This window comes from Perna viridis, chromosome 5, assembly GCF_037379345.1.
Source record: "Perna viridis isolate PV_CMFRI_1.1 ecotype Kerala chromosome 5, ASM3737934v1, whole genome shotgun sequence".
In the NCBI taxonomy this organism is placed as follows: Eukaryota; Metazoa; Mollusca; class Bivalvia; order Mytilida; family Mytilidae; genus Perna; species Perna viridis.
In genome coordinates this window covers 45,431,488-45,454,521 of record NC_142449.1, presented here as the reverse complement: position 1 = coordinate 45,454,521, position 23,034 = coordinate 45,431,488, and the positions used below count along the sequence as shown (strand labels likewise).

The following is a 23,034-nucleotide window of genomic DNA, read 5'->3' as shown; positions in this document are numbered from 1 at the left end:
TTATCTCACCATTTCAGCATACTAATAATGGCATGAAATATATGTGCATTTATAGTGAACTTCAAATATTCATTGCATTATACAATAAGTATACAATTGTGCATTGAACAATAAACCATAATATAAAAATCAAAGACGCTGTGGTAAGTTCAATGTTCAATGGTACAAAAAATAAAAGGACAAAGGCGTAAAACGTTTCTATTAAGAGATATCTAGTTCTGCGGTAAATAATGGTCACATGTCACAGTTTTTTAACTTTGAAAAGGGGAGAGGGGTAGACAAGGAGATCCGTTATTCCTTACTTATTTATTCCTGTTTTAGAACTTCTTAATGCACTCCTAAATATGATCAAGAGGTAACTGGTGTTGCAATTGATGGCTCTGGGTATTTGCTAAGTCAATATGCGAATGACTCCACTTTATTTTTGGATGAAAGACCTAGATCATTAGAAAGGGCATTACACATATTTGATTGCTTTGCTATTTGTGCTAGTCTGAGAGAACGATTCGAATTCCAAATTAGTCTATCGCTTTTTGGTCGTTTTTGTGTGATGTTATTTGTAAGCATTATTTCGGACATCATTATGTTTTATAATCATTTGTATCAGCAGTGTATCTGTTTTATATCTTCAATTCACTTTCAGACATTGTGTGTTACCCAGGTAAAATTCTAATGGACTCAGGATGTGAGCCGTTGCTTCAATTCACATCAAAATTAGGATATATAATATTTGGGAGTATAAAGGTGGCAATGAATGGTCACATAAACAACACATAAGAGTTTATTGCGTTCATTGATTCCAAATTTAAAGAGCACGTGGTTCGAGGTATGACTTTAAGTTCTAGAAAGTCTCCTTTTGATTCAACTTACCATATTTCAGGCTAGAAATGTCAACAAAAATTAAAAGAAAGAGGTGAAATCATCGTCAGTGTGTATTACGAATAATTTCTTTGAGTTTAGTGTTAATCGTACCAATGTGGAGGAAGCCATAGGTAATTCAATTACCTCAAAATTCTATTCTAATGCATTATTTTTGGCTTGCAACGTTTTCGTGTCTATGTGTTTGTTCTTTTCATAGGTACCGTATATGTGTATTTTCTAACAAAACAGTCGCACAATTGTCGAAAGGAAATTGAACTCGGTTTGCTAACTGTGTATCGTTTTATGCGCCAGTCGTCGTTATCTTAAATGTGACAATCACCCTTCCAGTAACAGACAATATGATTGGCTATGGTGGTAACACATGCTTTCTTATCGATCGAATGGCTTTTATTTTTTCTTTCGTAGTACTGATCGAATTAACTTGCTGCTTAAATATTTTTTTCTTTATATCTACCTCACTGACTATAGCAGGGAGACCAAAGCTGAAAAATAATTCCAAAATGAAGACAAACTAAGTGCAGTTAGTAGTTTATACTAAGTTATTTTGCTATTACGGGCATTACATGGTTACTGCAAATCATAGATGCCTTTGTTCCCAAATCGGCGTTTTCAACAATAGTTGTCATTCTCAACGTTCTTCAAGCTTTTTTTATTTTCTTGTCTTCTATTTGCAATTACCGAGTATTCAACCTATATCAAATTTTTTGGAAATTGTCGAGCGACACCTTCACTATACAGATAAGACATCAGCAACAGAGGTTTCTTGATCTAAATCTCCAAAGATTGTCACAAGACTTTGATAGTGCAGTGAAACCTGTCTTAACCGAATGTATTGTTGATTTTAGATTTTGATCTGTTAAGGCTTGTGTTCGGTTTGATTGACGACAGGTAAAACTGGGAGCTTGGACCAGGTGCACCGGTAGGGTAAGCGTCCCCTGCTTTTCTGGCAACATCCGCCGAGTTGCTCAAAAACAAGTCATGTCAGAAGACAGGTCAAGCCTAACGCGATTGCAAATTAGTCTCGGTGCTACTTGGTCTAATTGAGTCTTGGTCCGATTTTATTTCTCTCATACATGTATTTTGTTTGAACTTCATGATATTCATGAATTTCACATGCCAGAAGTCCATCTCTCAGGCTGTAGGTTTTTTTTTTTGGTTCATAGAATATCAGAAGCATCCTTTTATTTAATTTCCTCAGGAGCATAAGAATTAATATGTATTATTAAAATTCTTGCATTGTATTAATCGTTATGATGATCTGTTGCAATAAGTACATACTTCTGAAGCAGGATAACAGCCAGACAATCAGATGAATGGTTTGTATATATTATATGTACGATAAAGGGAATCAAGGAAACCAGGATACGAATAGAAATAAAAAAGAATAGAGAAATGACCAAACAAAGAAAATAAACACACACAACAAGAACATCAAATAGCCAAAAATAACAAGTCCAAAGAAACGAAAGGAAGTAAGCACCTAGATCCCGCTAAAACAGGAAACATGGAACAGTTCAACTTGTTGGGTAAGCTTTTCAAGACATCCCTTAATAAAATATCATAAGTAAAGTTACACAAACAAATCTAACAGAATATATTATTTTATCAATTAGACTAACTTGGTAAGAAATGACTTATTTAATTACAAAACAAATTTTAACGAAAAAATGACATTGTTCACTTCCTCAATGCTGTCATATACATAAACCAATTCGCAAAATGAACTTTAAAATATGGAATAATAGATAAATGTTCCTTAATCCTCATTCCACCTTAAGTAAAGGGTAATTGCGGAATTACTGAACTGACAGGCGAAAACTTTGGACAATCATGTGTCTTATAAATGTGGAAAAAGAACAATGTTTTCTCTGCAATGGAATACCTGCAAAAAGTAACGAAGCGTAAAAATTGGGTATTTCAGATACATCAGAAACATCAAAATTCAAGCACACAAGACCTGACCGTGAAACCTTGAACCATAGAATACGATCTGCATATACAATGTAGCGAGAAAAATAAAATATATTTCATATAAAAACTGAAGATAAAGAAAATAAGTCAGGACACAACAAAAACTTTCGTACTTGCACTATGAACTCCAACAGAAATAGGGAGTGACAATAGATGTTCTGCATATAAGCATTTCTTGCCTTTAGAAATGGCACGAGTACAATCCGCTTTTAGTAGGGCAACAATAGTGCAGCTCCGCGACACGAGTAACAAGGGAATCACATAAAAAACAACGAAGCAATTCACACTTAAATACCATAATCAAGGTAGCATGGGTAATTCATCTATTTATTATCTTTAAGTAATTTTATTAGCATTGAGTTGTTAAATTTATCATATGACAGTTGTTATACCAATGACAATATTGTAGAAATTTGTATTGGTAAATATTTCTTCGTTATAGTTTTTATTCTATGACGACATCCCATGACAGAGATATGCACGCGACCGTGTCTGCCTTGGGAAAAATATCCAATTGCAACACGCAATAAAAGTTTTCCAGTACCTTTCGGAGTGTCAATGAATAAATTACTTTTATATATAAATAAACTTTTTGTACGCACGTCCACATCTTTGTGTGAGAATGTATGTTTTTTTTTCCAAATCTTCAATAGAGCCTCGTATATGAACCTATTTGTCTGCACCAGGTCAGGACCATTATTTATTGACATAGACGGTTTTGTTAGGAAATTATTTACGGTGATGTGACCTTACCTACGAGTGAATATCACGAGAAATCCCTTTAATTACAAACAAAACAACAGAAAAACTGGGCGCATATCAATATTGGATTGAGATCAACACCGCCTTAAAAAAGACTAATTTAAAAAATGCAAACATCTTTTGTTCACAATTAAAATAATGTACTTAGCTTACATACGTTTTCTTATAAATAGCCCCATGCGAGTCCGAGTGTCAAAATGATAGGCCCTCAGCAGCGGTAATCATGTCTTAAAAGGTGCTACAGAGCAATTGGGTTGTGTCCTCATGTGGTTGAATGGAGTAACAATGGCATGCTACAGACTGGGGTCGTCAGGCCATAATACCGAAAACCTGACGGCAAACCACAGTTGTGCAACGTGTTGGAAAAATGCCACATTCCTCGCACATTAAAGAACCCTACTATGGTATTCTATCGGAGTAGGAACATTTGTGTCCCTTCCACATAAAGATAAATTGTCCGACCCTACCCACCTCTCCCTATTTTTACAGTTGCAATCAAAATTCGTCGACCTTTTAATCCCTGTGTCCCATCCCATTGTTCATTTCATGTTCATTTTATCGTCAATTTCATGTTCATCGCCTGGATATACCTGAAATATTAATGCATGTGCGTTGAACATCAATAATCATTCAATCAATCAATCTTATAAGTACAGACATGATACGTATTTATGAACATGTGAAAGATCTCCAATCAAGCAGGACGACTAAAATGATAGAAAAAAATCGTCACAAAATCTCGGCTCCACGGATGGATTGGTTTCAAATATGGCTCGTGACCTGATATAGACAATGCATACGTTGGAGACGAGGTATGGTTGTATCCAATATCAATTTTCTTAACGAGGTGGCTATAGCTAGTACGACAACGTGTGCAAATTCATGGTGTTCGTGTAGAACGAGACAATCACGTAACCTTGATCTATTAATTTAACTGATGCTTATATTAGAATACAGCGGTTTCTCTGTGATATTCAAATTCTATACTGTAACATTCAGTTGATGTCTATCACTTTTGAATATATCTGATAGCGAAGTTACTAAGACGACCTTTACACGGCTTCTTTATTGTAAACGTATATCAGTAAAAGATATCACAAAATCAAAAGAGATGCTGCTGGGAAGTTTAAATACAACAACAGCATTTGTGGCACTTCTTGCAAGAAAAAAAAAAAAAAAAAAACACACACACAGAGTTAAAAAAATGTAGAAAATTCTGATAAAAATGAATTGTGTGTGTGTGTGTGTGTGGGGGGGGGAGGATACGATTATTACGGATAGTTATGAATAGTTCATAAAAGTGTTATTTTACAGTTTGATATCAAATTTTTAATAATTTTTTTTAATATCGGGTTAGGATTTGCCTTTTAGTTGTATATAAAAAAGATCAATTGAATCAATCATTGAAATATGTCATTAATTATTTATGATCTTTCATTTTTACTTAATTTTTTTTATGAGAAATAGATCTAGAATTGAGAAGGAAGATTATTATTTCTATTCATTCATCAATACATAACTATTATTTGGAAATACTTTTGAACCTTTAAAACGGCAGACCTTGGCAGTCCAATTAAACTAGGACCAAGCTCTACTTAAACGCAGCACTAAGTATCATTAAAGAATGCATAATATGCCAAACTATAACTCCAGAAAAAATTATGCGTTTTTACCAATAAAAGTAAGAAGACACTAATTTTCCCTCTGGAAATTCGGAAGCTTACTTGATTATCGGTCCATAGTTAAAAAGACATCAGCATTGACATTCTATATTACCATTCTTGCTTCAAATCATATTCTAGCAAACACAATTTAAGTTCCACCAAATTTAGTTGTGATGAATAAGGCGGGGACCAAAAATACACGAAACAGAGGGAAGAGACATAAACATTTCCTCACTTGGTTGGGTAATAACAAGATATTTTTGAAGCAAATGTTTGTGTAAGAACAAGAAAAAAAAAATAAATAAAAAATAAAAAGCTCAACAAAGTAGAATCACATAATTGTCAATATATTGTTGTAGCAAAAAGTCTGATTTTGAAATATTAGAGTCGACTGTTTACATGTGCATTTGAGAAACAATGCAATATATCATTCAGGGTGTAAGTTCAAATATGTACTTAAAACACTAAGAGCTATAATATAGAACGAAGTTGCTGCTGACCTATGTGACCATAATCAGGCATTTAAAAACCTGATATCAGAGATTTCCAAAGACCTGATAGACAAAAAAAAAGGCATTTTTGCTTTCAGTTTTATTGGAAAAATTCAAATCATATCTACCAAAAGAGCGAGTATACTGCATTTTAATTAAAAAGCCGACTGCTAAACCATTTTTTAGATTCTATCGTAATACAGTCTCAAAAGGGTAAAAGTAAGTAAAACGTTGTTTACAATAGTCACATTTCTGATGTATTAAACCGGCTTATGAACTGAAATCTGAGGTTTTCACATATGAAATGGGCGTATCCGGCGCAGATAATGATTAACAAATTTTGCATAAAACCGCCAAAATTTTACGCCGTGACATAGAAAAGCTTCACGTAAGCAACCAGTTTTATCCAACTGCAAGCGAGTTTTCACTTTCACTTGCAACTGAAACTATGCTTGCATTTATTTTGGTTTGTATGATCTTTGGTGTCTCAACTACATAATGTTTTTCTCATAGTCATCGTCCGTCATTTGCAAGTATGGCATGCAAAGTTGCTTTCCATTTTTCATATCATTACATAGAAAATGAATATTTTTTCTGCTTTATATTTTCAACTTGCTCATGTCTTGTGAACAGTTAAGTGGGACCAACATTTTTTTTATTTGATGTTGATATGAATTTTGTTGGAAGCATTTTGTGTTTTGCAATACCATTGAACCTTGTACATAGTTGTTTATTATTAGGTCGGACAAATTAAAAGGCATTATATCTTTTGATATCTGTTTTGATATTTGGTTTAGTTGTTTCGTTTTAACAATTTTAACTTACTGGTTGTCAGTTGCTGATTTAGTTTGTCTTTATAATCTTTGGTGCTTATTTGTTACCTTTATGCAGGATTTCATTGCTTTGATAAAATTATTTGGCATGTTTCTAATGTTTGTCATTTGCATTATTTTATTTTATAAGATTTAGTTTTATACTTCTCTACTGTTGTTGAACCAACGTTTGTTAAGCGTTATGGAAAAAGCACAACAAATACAGAGTAATTATTTTCTAATGGAAATAACATATTTTAATTATAATTCTGATTAATAGATTTCTTGTAAATAATGTTGTAATGTAGATATATAATTGTTATATATATTACACATGTAGATATGACAACACCTATCGAAATATTATTTTGTTTCTCATTTATACACCTTTTACTAGTTTTAATTTAGGTATACCTAACATGTCCTATTTAAGTTACAAAAACACGTATAAAGGCGACAAACTGCTTTTTTAATGAATTTCTATATTCGTTCATTGATTTTTTTTCTAAATTGCAAAAGTTGGTGGATTAGTTGATGAATTCTATCGGCTCAGGTCTTTAATTTGCAGTTATATCAAATAAATACAGAATAAGCATACAAATCCACTACTTTTTACAACCATTTGACGGAGTAGTAAAAAAACGAACGTTATTTTGAGTGGTGTATGACATTCAATTATGTCATACATAAAACATTTAATATTGCATTCAATTCACAATGGTAGTTGTTTACGATATGTAAAAAGGACATGTTTATGCGCTTTCATTGTCATGGAAATTATATCTTAAAAAAAAAATTGTATTTTTTCATGAAATTACCCTCCCCATTTTACCCCCATTTTTCATGAAACTGGACAATCTCCGACCTTTACGACAAGTTTTATAATAAAGTAAAAATATTGTTCTTTTAAATCATGTATAGATTAGATGTGTGATCTTATTTTTCACACTTAACTGCTCCACTAGTAAAAGTTCATCATTTTCCATCAATTTATGGAAGCAAATCGTGTCATAACATTATAGAGTAGAAGTCTACTTGTTATAAGTCATTATAATGTACTTTTAATTATAATTATTCAAATTATAACTGTGGTGAATGCACCATAGTACGTGTTATTTATATATTATCGTTGAAAGAATAGGACATTATGTAACCAAACCAAATATTTGTTAATACACTTCAAGTTTTCATTAAAATAACGATTGATTTTAATTTTTAGTATTATTGAAAATGTTCAATGTTTATGACATTTGGTGTATTGGTTTTCGACTTCAAACAAATGTTATTTTAAAGCCCTAAAATACCCACTAAAATTTAAAGAAAAATAGATTAAATATAAAAGACATATAAAAGAAAAGAATATCATTTGAATTTGAAACGAAGACTCCTGTAACAAACAGCATTCGAAGATATCATCATGAACTTACGTTACATCATCGTCACGGTACATCAATCTGCATCATTAGAATCATTTCCTCAACGTGTCATAGTTTTCCTTTCCTCTTTTGTCTACCCCGGACTTGACATTTTATGATAACTCAGCAGGTTTTTTCTAGTAAACCAGAAGACGCTTACCCTACCGTGCACCTTGCCCATTCTTCCAAACTTTAGTGGGGTCTAAGTTGCTCTCTTACTTTTGTTTCTTTGAACGTATTGTCACGGTAATAGTATGTTCTTTGTTGTATGTGTCAGTATTCCACCTTCTTTTAAAGGGCAATTTTAGCAGGGTTTATTCCGCATTAAGGCGTTCATATTACTTAAAAAAGGATCCAAAACAATTAATTCGGATCGAAACTGGATATAATGACATTTCTTATTTATGTTCATTTGTGCTTGGTCATCTACCATTGTTAAGGGTCTTGAGAAAGGAAACGTGAAACGTTCTTTCCAATTGCATGTAGTTCTCTTTTATTTAAGGTATATGTAGTCGTGTCATGTCAAATGAATTGAACTATGAACTACCTGCAAGGACTATGTGACATAACCTTTCTTTTTACTTGCGTCATCAACGGTTAAAGCAGGTCTAGAAGCTGCTCGACTTCATTCGTCCGTCCGTACGTCACGTTTAGTGGAACCTACTTTATGTATTCTGTAACTCAAAAAGTAGCAAACCCATATTAATTATACAACTTTTGAACCAATATTACATTGGTATATACAAATTGAAGAAGTGGTCATCATAATATGGAGAAGTTTGATTATTTTTTCCTTACATTTTAAGCATATAGCAAACGTAGCAACTGTTTAGCATTATATGCTATCATTTGGACATTACATAAATAGCCTGCTTAGTCTTTATATTTATATTAAAGACACTGACAAGTATATGACAATGGCGTAGGTCCAGACATGTAATGGTCTTGATCGTTCAACATTATTATATGATAATAATATTATATATATATTATATGATTATATTATAATGTACACAGCGATCTTTTCGATGGGGTAAAAATGTTGTGGCATTTACCTTACATATTAAGAATTGCACATTCAGCGTTTTTTTGTAATGGCTTTGTTAAAATCTCCGTTATTTCATTTATTTATTTATTTATTTATTTAAAATGCTGAATAATAGTAAATTTTGTGTTTATTTTTTTGGGATTTCTTCCAAAGAAATTTTGTAAGTCACTTTCTAAATGAGTTGACATTTCGAGCAATTACTGCGTAAGAAAGACATTTTTGTTCCATGGTAAAAGGGTGCACATTGTATCAAATTTACCTTAAAGGTCTTTATTTTCCAATGTTTGGTGAAAACTGTCAAACTTTGACAAATCAAAACTGAATCGGAAAATCTTCATTTTCATACAATTTGCTGCTTCGGATTACAGTAACACAAAGTCGATAATTTAAACCACATATCTGCATTGATACGTGATTGTTGTGGTTCTTTTTCATTGAATACATTTCCAGATGAATTTTGTTTTAATAGTTTACGATCGCAAGGGAAGTAAATCTGACTAAAAAATCAAGCTACATTAACCAATCTTTCATTCGACAATATTGTAAAAAATTATCATATTCCATCAATCTATAGAAACATAACGTCTACATGTTATTAGTCATGATAATGTAATAAAGATAACTCAAGAATAAATTATGACAGTCATGTTCTTCAGTCTGACAAAACTCATATTTACTTCTGTTGCAAGTTAAAAGTTTTTGAAATTTACAACCATCGGTATATTTGATTGATGATTTGTGAATCATTTTTTACAAAGTATGAGGAATCTCTACCAAAATACCACATATCTATGTCTAAGTGTACCGTCTTTTTTGGAGTAACAACGATGCATAATTTTTTGAGTTGGAATTTAACTAAGTATAGGGAATATAAGTAACTTCTTTATTCGTTATAACAGTGATCGAAGCGATATGACATTTAAAATAGGACTAATCCTGAGCAACAGCGATATCCATCACGTAATGTATGAAAAACATGCAATTATGCTTCAAAGATTTTTAAATTAAAACAATTTTGCATTTTTAATTCGAATGGAATTGGTTATTGGTTATTCCAGTTTTAATTTCTAAAGCTGCTGAAAAATATTGGAAATTTAAATATAAATATTTAAATGGCGTTTAATAGATCTGTTCATCAAGCCTTTAACTCATAAGAAATAGATGTGGACTAATGCAAAATAATTATACTCTACAAATTTTAGAAATATGCTGAAAGCTCTTGGTTATATGTAGATTTAATTAATGTTGTTTGTTGTTGGGGTTTAACGTCCGAGCAGCAATATTTCAGCTATATTCAGACGATGAACATGAAATTGATGATAAAAAGAACATGAAATGATGATGAAATGAAAAAGGGATGGGACACAAGGACAAATTTTGATTGCCACTGCAAATAGGGAGAGGTGGATAGGGTCGGGCAATTTAACCTCCTGTGGCGGAGCCCTATGGTTCCTACTCCGGGAGAATACCACAGTAGGGTTCTTTAACGTGCGAGGAACGTGGCATCTTTCCCAACACGGTGCACCACTATGGTTTGCGGTCAGGTTTTCCGTATTATAGCCTGACAACCCCAGCATGTAACACACCAGGGGTACCCCATTCCACCACCTGGGGCACACATCCCAGTTGCTCTTTTGACAAAGCGCCCTAGCCCCCGGCTAGGTTTCTGAGCACTATTTAGTCGCCTTTTACGACAAGCTTAGCGCTGCTGCAGGCCTATTCTTTTAACACCCGGACCTGCACGGGACAGATTTAATTAAAATGCCTAACTATTCATAAACTCAATAGTCAGATCACGAATCTTTTCATATATTTATCGAAATTTGCAGTATTACAATTTAAAAATTCATAAAACATCGAGGCGTCATCCCTTGTCTTGCACAGAGTAGAACTTCTTGGTTCTGGATTTGACTTTCTATTTCGATACCTTTGGTTTTTAGATGTTCTTGTATACAATTGTTGTCGATGTAGATCCTCTTTTGCATATGATTTTGACGCTGCTGATGATAGTTTACTTCTTGTACACATGTGCACAGTAAATCGAAATTTGCAATAATATATTAGCGGTACTTTTGTACTAAATAGCTACTGGGTTGATGTCACTGCTGGTGGGTCAAAGATCCAAGAGGTTATTCATCAACCCAGTTGTCAAACCATGAATCATTTGATATATTTATCACAATTTACAGTATTATAAATTTTATGTATTGTACATCGTAGAGTTTCTTTGGACTGAAATTGGCTTACTATTTCCATACGTTTGATTTTTAGATCTTCTTATATACAGTTTATTTGGATTAAGATATCCCTTTGTTTTTGCTTTTAATCAGCTGATGAGAGGTTACTACTTGTACACACGTATACAGCATATGTACATGATTAATTTTATATTACTTTTGTTATATCAACTAACCTATATGCTGTGAAGCATTTGGTAAAAAAAAGAATAGAGTAGAATATCAAAATTTTCAATATTATATGATCGAAACTTTTGTATTAACAATCTGCTTTTAACAAATACGCCTGTGATCGAATGAAAATATTCATGAGACTGATTGCATTGTGCTCTAGTGTTACACTACAATTTTAAGTAGCACTCCAGCTAAGGATCATGCAAAATGTTATTCATGGGTAAAAAGCCTACATATTTTTATTTTTGATATTTTGTTTGAAATGTCATAGTAAACAGAAATTAACATATGGTTTTTCATATAACCCGTGCTTTTAGGAGATAAAAATTATATAGAATGCAATGTAGATTTCAAAATTAATGGAGATAACTCTATAAATGGCGCTCAAATACAATAGAATTTACTGGATTTTCAATGTGGATAATCTCCTAAAGAGCAGGCAGATTTTAATGAATAATTACACATTTCATAGTATAGACCCTTAAAGCAACTTAATTACAAAAATAAAAATATGTAGTCTTTTTTGGGTGTATCACATTTTTCAGATTTTGCATGATTCTTACAAAGACAGCTACTTAATAACAATAATTTAAGTAATAATTCTACTGAATGCACTTAAGCACTTGCATTTTTTTCTGATGAATATTTTGAACATTTCATGAACACTTTAAATATGTAATTCTGTGACGAACTGAAATACCTAAGTATCTGAGTTCAGTTACACAAGCGTTTTTGATATTTCTGGGCGAATTATTATGAAAGTTGTTTGGATAGTTATATTTCACTCTATAAACGACCAATTGGATGAGCTTCTATTGTCAGTAATTCAAGTATTATATTGTCAGTAATTCAAGTATTATATTGTCAGTAATTCCAGTATTATATTGTCAGTAATTCAAGTATTATATTGTCAGTAATTCAAGTATTATATTGTCAGTAATTCCAATATTATATTGTCAGTAATTCAAGTATTATATTGTCAGTAATTCCAGTATTATATTGTCAGTAATTCAAGTATTATATTGTCAGTAATTCAAGTATTATATTGCCAGTAATTCAAGTATTATATTATTTTTTGAGTTAATTGGTTATTCTGATACTGATTTGATGGTCGGCTGTGCTGGACCTACATCACGAATACGATTTAGGATAAAAGAGACGACTTTAGCTTTAAAATTAAAAATTGTCTTTTCATGTGCAGTAATATACCTTCATCTCCTGTATATGGTGCTAATATTTCACAATTAATTCGCTACGCTAGAGCATGTACTAAATGCAGTGATTTCCTTGAACGCCATACATGTCTACATAACAGACTTCTGACTCAGGGATATGAGGAAGTCTCTTACCAAATTTCTTTTCAGTCCTTGGTTGAAAAAGACTCGATTTCCCCGGTCCAAATGTACATTTAAACATACGTTATGACAAAGCTGGCCGAAATATACAGACTTTGTGTACAGTGCTAGACTTCTTACAATTAGTCTTCTGGAACAGGGTTATTTTCTACAAGATTAAAGTTATTATGAACTCGTGGATCGATCGTTACGGTGTACCCATCTGTACCATGAAAACTGATTTCTTCAACGTGTCATAGTTTTACTTTCCTTTTCCGTCTACCCCAGACTAACTTTTATCAGCAACTCAGTAGGTGTTTCTAGAAAAGCAGAGGACGCTTACCCTACCTGTGCACCTGGTCTATCCTCTAAGTTTTTAGTAGAGTCCGAGTTTCTCATTTACATTTGTTTCTTGGTACGTATTATTCTGGTTATTGTAAGTTCTTTGTTGTGTGTGTCTTTTTCCCTGACCGGTTTTTGTTTTGTAATTGGATTGCATTCTTTTGATTTCCGCTAGAATCTTGGTTAACTTGATTACTATTAATAATCTTAATGAAGCAATATCGGATTCAAACACCAAATTCATTATAGGATTGAACAGCTATTTTCGGTCGTTTATGCATGTATGAAGGGATTTCGGAGCTCCCAAACTCAATGAACGGCCGAAGTGGGGCGCGAACGAATATTTACACATAATCGTCTGCACAACGACAGTGGAGGCGGCATGGATGAAGTGATTGTTGGCATTGAAAAATACGATATGTAAACAATTCAACATGAATATAATTATTAAGGAAATACAAAAACAAAGAAGGAAAATTACAACAAGGTTTTTTCAAGGGTTCAGTCAGACTCAGTTATAAGTTTCTTTTCCCGAGCTGAAAATTACTCAAACTTGACCGGTGAAATCATTGTGCATGTAATAAACTATTCTTTCGGCTACATCATGCCGTTCAGTTCGTTGCCACCCTCTTTCGAACTATACGGCCGCCATATTGGTTTCAAGTTGACTGGCGTTCATGCATGTATGAAAGATCTGGCAAAGTTCATGCATGTATGAATTTCTGGCAACGACGTTCTCGACCAATCAAAAACGGCTATTAGCATGAGGAATCTCATGATTAGAATTATTCCAGTATAACAAACTTTTTGATTTTCTTGTTGTAATTACCATATGCCAGTTGTTGTTCTTTGAAAAACAAACAATTTGTGTACAGGGGGAAGCCTATCATTTTGTTTACCCTTTCTATACGTTGCGATACTAATAACAATGTTATTCTTTCTGTTGTCCATACTACGTAATACTGTTGTAAAAATATAAAATTAAGCAGAATTTATTTTTATTTACACAACATGAAACATATCTTTACAATAATGTACAATTCATCTACACAGGATTGTCTACACTTTAAAAAAGTGACATGAAAGTTGATAGCAATTCTTTTTTTGTAGTAATGATTGGATTGACATTACAAAAATATATATCAAGCGTAAACAAGTTCTTAAACAGAGATTTACAAAAATTAACGTTGTTAGCGAATTAGATGAAAAGCAACACTCATGTAGGCTTCACTAATTATAAATGAATTTAACTGCAAATACTGATGTGACATGTGCATTTGTCTGTACTCGAGAAATAATTTTTGAAAGTTTCGTTTGACGTCATAAAAAAAAATAACCTTATGACATTTCACAAAAAGGTTTGGATACATTGTACTCCAATTATAATTTTCGTTGTTTAAAAGAGGTTTCGTTTCAAAGGAATCATGATTCTAGCGGAAATCGAAAGAATGTAATCCAGAGACAAAGACAAGACATGGAAATCAGACACACACAACAAAGAACATAAAATAACGAAAATAATACATACAAAGTAATAAAAGTGAATGAGCATCTCTGACTCCGCTAAAATTAGAGAAAGAGCTTACTACATTATAACTCGTGAATTATCAGGATTCTCCAATCTCGATTGGGCAAATCTGATAATTCATCCGTTATATAAAGATAAGTAATATACAGGAAATATATCATACACAGAATAATGCTATATTTATAGGCAATACCGAAAACCTCACGATGAGTGCAATAGAACGAGAAGCAATGTTGTAAAAGTTTCAATAAAACTAGATTTAGTGATGTAAAGTGAAATACAGATTATAGCATATTAATTGAAAGAGTTTACATAGATAGGTCACTATGGGAATACATGATAAAAATGTAAATATTTTATTAAATTCCATTCAGTAGTGTATAGGGTGTGGGATACAGATATGATCCCCTCCCATTGAAAATGATTTAGTCCTTTTTTAATATTTCCCATGTGTATTCCCGACATTGATTTGGAAATTAGAATAGTATGTGGAAATATATAACTAAGTTTCTGTGAAAGTTTTACTCAGTTCCATTCAGTAGTTTAGGAGGAGTAACGGGTATGAGGAAGGTACCCCTATGTGTAACGGAGGAGAGGAAGCAATTATGGGCGAATGGAAAGACCGATACCACTATCATTACATATCGCCACTTTATAAGTTGGTATATTATATAGAACCTGTATCACAAACATACTGTGCTAGTTGTAAAGTGCAAACTGCATCAGGTATGCAAATACTCATTTAAAGTTTAATAACTCAGGAAAGATTGTTTGTTTGTCTGTTGTTTGTTGGGGTTTAACGCCCGAACAGCAATATTTCAGCTATATTCAGACAATGAACATGAAATGGATGATAAAATGAACATGAAATGAAAAAAAAAGGATGGGTCACAAGGATAATAGGGTCGGCAAATTTTGATTGCCACTGGAAAAAGGGGGATGGGTAAGGTAGGGCAATTTAGTCTCCTGTGGCGGAGCGCAAAGGTTCCTACTCCTATCGAATACCACAGCAGGGTTCTTTAACGTGCGAGGAACGTGGCATCTTTCCCAATACGGTGCACCACTATGGCCTGTTGTCAGGTTTACCGTATTATAGCCTGACAACCCCAGCATGTAACACGCCAGGGGTACCCCATTCCACCACCTGGGGCACACATCCCAGTTGCTCTGGGCAGAGCGCCTAGCCCCCGGCTAGGTCTCTGAGCACTATTTAGTCGCCTTATACGACAAGCTTAGCGCTGCTGCAGGCCTATTCTTTTAACACCCGGACCTGCACGGGGCAAGTCAGGAAAGAGAAAGATTGACTCTGTTTATTCTGACTGAACATTCTTTTTATCTTAACACCTGGGTGCTCTGTTGTCTGGCAAGTTAAGCCAACAAAAGCCATAATTGATTTTCTCAATGTTCAAGTTTGGGAGCTGAGGGTAGAACATTAAATGCTTATTCAAAAAAATACTCTAGATATAATTTTCATGTTATAACACCTTACATAATCTTTTAACACAATTGAGAAAATTCTGAAAATACTGCATGCATTTTATTATCGCAACTTTGTCATTTAAGGGTAAAATGCAACTTTGAGTTTTGCGATAAATTAGAACGTCATGTTAGTACATGGAAAAAGCTATATCCAATTTAATGTGAAAGGCCATTGTCGAGGATATAAATGACAATTTCATTTTTATTTTCCTATTTACAACAGGAATTACACTATGGTTCTGTGAAAGTTGGAACTCCATTCATTGGTGCATGAGGAATAAGATAAAAGATAGTTCTTTCATGTCCTCATATTCAACAACGACGAAGCACATTTTTATCTATGTGAAATCCCAAAATTGACTTTAGGACAAGAGATGGAAATACATAACTTAGATGTTATGATTTGTTATTCAGTTCCATTCAGTAGTGTAAGAGGAGAAACGGATATAATATAGAACCCCGTGTCTGTTCCTATATTTATACATGAAAGAGTCTGTATTTTGATATGTGAAACATCAAGTTGATTCGGATCAATATCTAAAGTAGGAGATGCCCAAAAAAATAACATGTTACAGATCCTGTAAAAGTTTAATTTAATTCTGTCATGTGACAGATGCTGTAAAAGTTTAATTCTGTTACGTGGTGTAGGAGGAGTGAGAGACAGGCTTCCCTCTGCGTAACGAAAAAAAGGACGGAAACACTTACCACGGCATAGCTCCATTGTGCAAAGGGGTATAAAAATAAACTATATAGTTGGATTTATATTTTTGAAAGGCACCCTGCACTGGTTTAGAACTGGCAAGTTTGACTTTCATATAGTGGATTGTAGGTACTTGAAGTTGACATTTATTCAGCAATTTAACTCCAGACATGACATTACCCATCTAAATCCTCTAAAATACAGATCCATTTAAGAATCACTTAAAAGTTGATAAGAGTAAATGGTTCATCATTATTTTTTGCACAAAATATATTGATTAACAACCTTTCATAATGCCTAAAAACACAATACTTTCAACAACAATAATGTGAGTGTAAGGTTGATTAAGCAGATTTTTGCATCTAAACTTAAGTTAGCTACTACTATGAAAACATACGGAAAAATTCCTGCAAACATTTGTACAACATTTCACACTGTAACAAGTCCAAACAGATTACGAATCAACTTCTGCATAATTTTAGACGGAACATACAAACGTTTCGACGTAAATCGTTTCACCAATCATTTGTTAGCAAAGCTTATATGATTTAAAGGAGACGTGACACAAAAAAAATATTTTTTTAAAAATTTTTGGTTTATTTGATTTATTACACCTAATATATACAATCAAAAGTAGTAACTTACGTCGTTTAATTGAAGATAAATTGATTCAAAATCGACGATGACCCAAGAAATACGAATTTTAATTAGCCATGTGGTCACGTGACCGTGTTCCGTCATTGGTTCTCAATCCATAGATCGAGTGGTTGAAATGCATGATTTTAACAATTGAGAGTGAACATTTCGAAAGTTTTGGTTTGCCAGCGAGTATGTAGTTACAGTTGTAACAATTTAAACCACTTCGAGAAGAAAATGATAAACACTCTCAGAAATATTACACTATCACATGTATCATAAACCTATGATTACTAGACTATCCACAGCGAGACACCTCTTCTGTTCAAAGATTACATAAAAATAAGTAAATTAAATGCATATTCTAAGATCTAGACTGTTTTGATATCGATCTTCAATGAAAATATTGATTTCACCCCTTTTTACGGAACGTTTATACTGACAAATGTACCAGTACCAGGGAGTGTTATATGAGGTTCCTGTCAGTACAGCGGTAATACGAACCTGTATTTATTGATTTTTGATAATTTTATTATATACCCCATAAGGGTTTCATCGTGTTGTAAATTTGTATTGCTAAAATTAAGTATATAAACTAACCTATAAAAATATTGTCCGTACCAGAAAAGGTCCCTTAAATTCACATGGGATTACTTATTATAAAAGAAGCCGCCAATGCTATCTCGTGGTCATAATTAAGTCTACCAGGCCCCAGCGGCAAAGAAGGAACGATACACAGTATCATTTTTATAGTTGTACATTCCTGTTCAAGTCCTAAAATATTGTGCACAGTAGCTGTGTATTCTCCACAGGGATGTATGCTTAACGAAATAAAAATAAAAACCTGACAGAAAACGAAATGAACTATAGTCTTTTAACTTTCTAAACACGATTATTGCTCTCATACACAGATCAGTGGACCACTCCGCATCATATATACAAGCTATTTTCGAAGATGTATTAATTTTTTCGGGCACATGGAGATTGAGAATCAATGACGTAACATTTCCATATATGATAATTGAGCGTTACTTCCGCTTTTCATATATGCATATTAATTAGGTCGTTGTGAAAACATAAATAAATCGTTCTAACTTTGTTTAGCGCCAACCTGAAGAGAAAACGTTTGTTACACTTGTATCTAAACACACTATAGTTTTATAAATGTAAACGTTAATAGAATGATATTGTTGGTGTCATGTCTCCTTTAAGGCTATGCCAATGTCAACGTGACCTCAAACTATTTCGTTAAAACACTCCATTAACCTGTTAAATATTTGTTACTGGTGCACCGCTATGTTGCTATGGCCGAAGTCTCATTCGGTGAGGAGAATGTGTGATTTCTTCTGGAAAAGCTTAATACATTTCTGCACAGCCAATAATTTCCCAATATTATTAAATAAATACATAAATGTAAAATCGTATCCATCGACGTATTTTAAGACAAAACAGCGGCTCCGCACATACGCAGTTGTCTACTCTGTCAGAATATTGTACAGCCATTTATAGTTCTGATCTTACATTCTAGATATATAGGACTTCGCTGACGCTTCGTCCATATCAAAGTTTAGTATCTTTCCTAACATTTGGAGATTCAGATCGAGCTACCGTTGTTGATAAAGTCTCGTCGGAAATATTTGATCCAGTAGAAGTGTCTGTAAACGATTTAAACAAATTCCGATAAAGGTTTAATACTCGCTTCTTACAAATATAAGACAAAAAAATAAAGAAACCTTGAAGAGCGTTGAGTATGGTAGCGATTGTAGTAAACGCTGACACAGGAAGAAAGGCATCTATGATTTGCAGTAGCCATGTTATGCCTGTAATGGCGAATAACTTTAGGTAAACTACAAAATACACTTGGTTTCTTCTTGTTTTTGAATTATTTGTCAGCTTTGTAGATGTAGAAATAAAGAAAAAAATGTTACAGCAGCAAATCAAACCGATCAGTACTACTAAAGTAAAAATAAATGCCATTCGTCCACTAAGAAAGCACGTGTTACCTCCACAGCCAATCATATTCCTGTTTCTGTAGCGGTGATTAAAACATCAAGGATAATAACGGTAGCTGGAGTGCCAAACGAAAAAACGATATACAAAATCAAATTATGTCTTTCCGATATTCGTGCCGTTGTTTTCTTAAAAGAACAGACACCTAGACACAAAAACGTTACTAGCGAAAAATAATGCATAATAATACCAACTGTTTTACAGCCAATGTGGGACTCGATACCCCGCTTTGCCGAAAGAAGAATAATATTGAAACAAAACATGGTAAATATCAAAAACATGTTGTTTTTCCCAGGTAATTGTTCTCAAGGTTTTAAAGAGACAATACGTAACGAATGAAATAAACAAGCACAAAAGTGAGAGGATAATACATATAAGCGTCAAAACATTCCAGATACTGAATTTGTGACTAATTGTGGACTGTATATTTGGAATTAGATACTTCAAACAGAATCTTACCTTTTCAGGAGTAAACAATTTGTAATTTTATGGAGAAAGCTCGATCCTACTGCCACCAATTTTTATAACATGTGTACTGTTGTTTATTTCGAAATCATCTGAGAACAGTTCAACTTGCTCACATAACAATAAGTCACTAACATCAGAATAATTATAAATGTTTCTATTGACCCGATATTTAGATTTGGATTTCTCTTTTTTAACGTGGCAGTTTTGTGATTTAGCTTTAATGTTTACTGTATTCATAGCAGATGAATCAAGAGAAACTCCGATAACATGAGTGATATTGTCAAAGATAATGTTGAAGTTTGATGAAATTGATTGAACTAAGGCTTCCTCCACATTGGTGCGATTAACCTTTAAATACAAAAAATAATTCGTAATGCACACTGATAGTTATTTCTTCGCCTTCTATTATATCTTTCTGACAGTTCCGGTCTGAAATAAGATTGGTTGAATCAAAAGGGTCCTCATAAGGACTCAAAGGCATGCCTTGAACCACGAGGTCTCTGAATTTGGCGTTAATTAACACAATAAATCCCTTTGTGTTAATTATGTGGCCCTTCGTAATTACCTTTATACTTCCAAAAATTCTATATCCTAAATTAGATGTCAATTGAATCAATGAGTCTCCAAGCTTTTTACCCGGGTAACTCATAATATTAAGGCATTTATTCTGAAAGTGAAACAAAAGGCGTCCAATGTAACACTATTTATATTGATCATTAATAAAGAACTTAAAAATCTCTGGCGTAGTGCATATAAATGCCATCATACAAAACAAATATAAAACGACAAATGCAAAACGAAGAATTATATATTTATTATTAAGGTGTGTTTGAGTGATGTGTGAAGTCAAGAAAAACAGAAATTGTACGAATATACAACTAAATGAAACGCTAAAATGAGTTCTTCATGAACAATCTATGTAGTGTATCTTGCACAACTCAGTAGTAAATAGTGTCTTAATAAATTGAAAGCTCATCAATATTAAAAGCGTGCAAGAATTGGTTTTCAAAATGAATTCCTTGTGGTTCAATTACTGAATTTGTCTCGTTTTTTTTTCTTCCATCAATTTTGGTACATGTAATACAGTTACACGACATGAACTTCTTTTGTTAGTCTTCGGTTGTCAATGTTTTTTTTTCTTTGTCCCCTGAAAAAAAAATAAATTTATGATATCCCTGTTAGAATTCGTGTTCTTGTTCTTTCTATTCTCTTGAACTTTTTAAAAATGATTGACATTCGTGCTACTTTAAATACCAGTGAGCCTCCATTTAAGGCAAAATATTTGAAATCAAATTTATCAGTTTGAATGATTTCATACATATACTAGCTTATATTTAAACAGATCGGAAACGCTACTTCATTTGGATTCCGACACAAGCATCGGAAAAAGACTAGAAAGGAACACGCAGGTAAAAGTAAGCAAACTTATTTTAAAACCGGGAATAAAAGGGTAAGAAATTGTTTTTCACTAAACATGCGTAGTGTTTTAAAAGCACCCGTTGCATTAATAATAAGCAAAGTCAGCTAAATGGAGAAGATAAAGGTAGTCTATGAGAAATATTATTTAAGGTCATGTTAAAAATCTATATATCAATGAGGTTTTTTAATTGGTCTAGAAATTGTAGGGGGTTTTCAAACAATGGCCTAATCTTATATGTTAACTGTGCATGAAAACGCCAAAAACAATGCGTGTAATATTTGATATTCCACAATAGTTTTAAGTAATATTGAGCCTCTTGCTTGACCAATCTCTGAGACTAATGAAATGAATTTATTTGCGGTTACAGAGTACAAATTTTGGTTAGTACATGTTAGTAGTAAATCGTTTCGCGTCAAGTATGAAAAGCGAACTCAGTTATTTAGTAGTTATCGAGGGTTTAATTTGTGTTTAAAGATTAATATTAACACATGTACATTATGTCAGGTAATGAACGCGATGTAAACAAAGGAAGTGATAGATCTGATTTTCAGGATTCAGGAAAATTTTCTAATGCTGATTGTTATCTTTGATGAAAGCTTACATGAAAACGGAATGAACCGGATTCACGTGCAATTTTGCTACTACATGAAAGACAGTTTAGCAAAAGGTAAAGAAAATTGAAAATTCATTTAAATTTAAAGGCAACAAAGGCAATTTGAATTAAATTCTGACATTATTGACAAATTAAGTATCGCTGATGATTGAATTGAGCAGAAGATGAACGCAAGGGCGTATCCTTCTGTGCAGATTCACAAGCTTTTCTTAAGAAGCTTCACAAGCTCATTTAACAAACAAGTCGCACGGAGCTGGAAGTATGAATATATGAATATTTGTTTGACCACGTTGCAAGCTGTTGGAAGTATGAATATATGAATATTTGTTTGACGACGTGGCAAGTTGTTCGGAGGGTGAAAAGCGCATCAGACAAGCATAGAGTCATGAAGTTGAATTCAGTCAAATCGGGGAAACAAATTCAACGGAAAATCGGCAGAACCTTCTGAATGTACTTCTGGTGCCGCTTATAATAGTGGATCTTACCAGCAGCCCATTCGAGCAGTCGGAGTCATGGACTCAACTTCCAAACGTCTTCAATAACAAAGCAGGGAGATATATGATATGCCTGTGGCCTCCACGGGCACTGGGCAAAATACTGTAAATAGAGTTACCAACACCAGATGAACGTCGACTTAAATATCATTCTTCTACGACGTTGATGTACCAGATTATTACAATATGATGTCTTATTTTGAATATGAAGCAGGATTCCATATTAACGTTTAAAATATGTTTAGAGTTCTTTAGATTTTTGGAAAATATTAACGCTTCTATTTTTATTCTTGATGTCATACAATTTGGTTTTAAAATTCCTTTTATTAATGAGGCAAGATGTATTTTCTTAAGAAATAATAAGTCTGCTTTCGAAAACAAAGATTTCGTTGAAAAGGCTGTAAACGATGTGGTAAAATCAAATCTAGTTCTACAGTTATTAAACATGACCCATGCAGCTAATTTATTAAGTATATCGATCAATACTTTAGCTAGGGTCGTTTAATTTTAGACCTGGGTCGTGTAAACAATCAAATTATTCGACAAAGGTAAAG

At 33.2% G+C, this 23,034-nt stretch overlaps 1 pseudogene; it reads right to left on the bottom strand.

The window, feature by feature from the left end:
- Positions 1-18,867: 18,867 nt before the first annotated feature.
- On the bottom strand, positions 18,868-20,602 carry LOC148617904 (uncharacterized; annotated as a pseudogene).
- Positions 20,603-23,034: the final 2,432 nt, after the last annotated feature.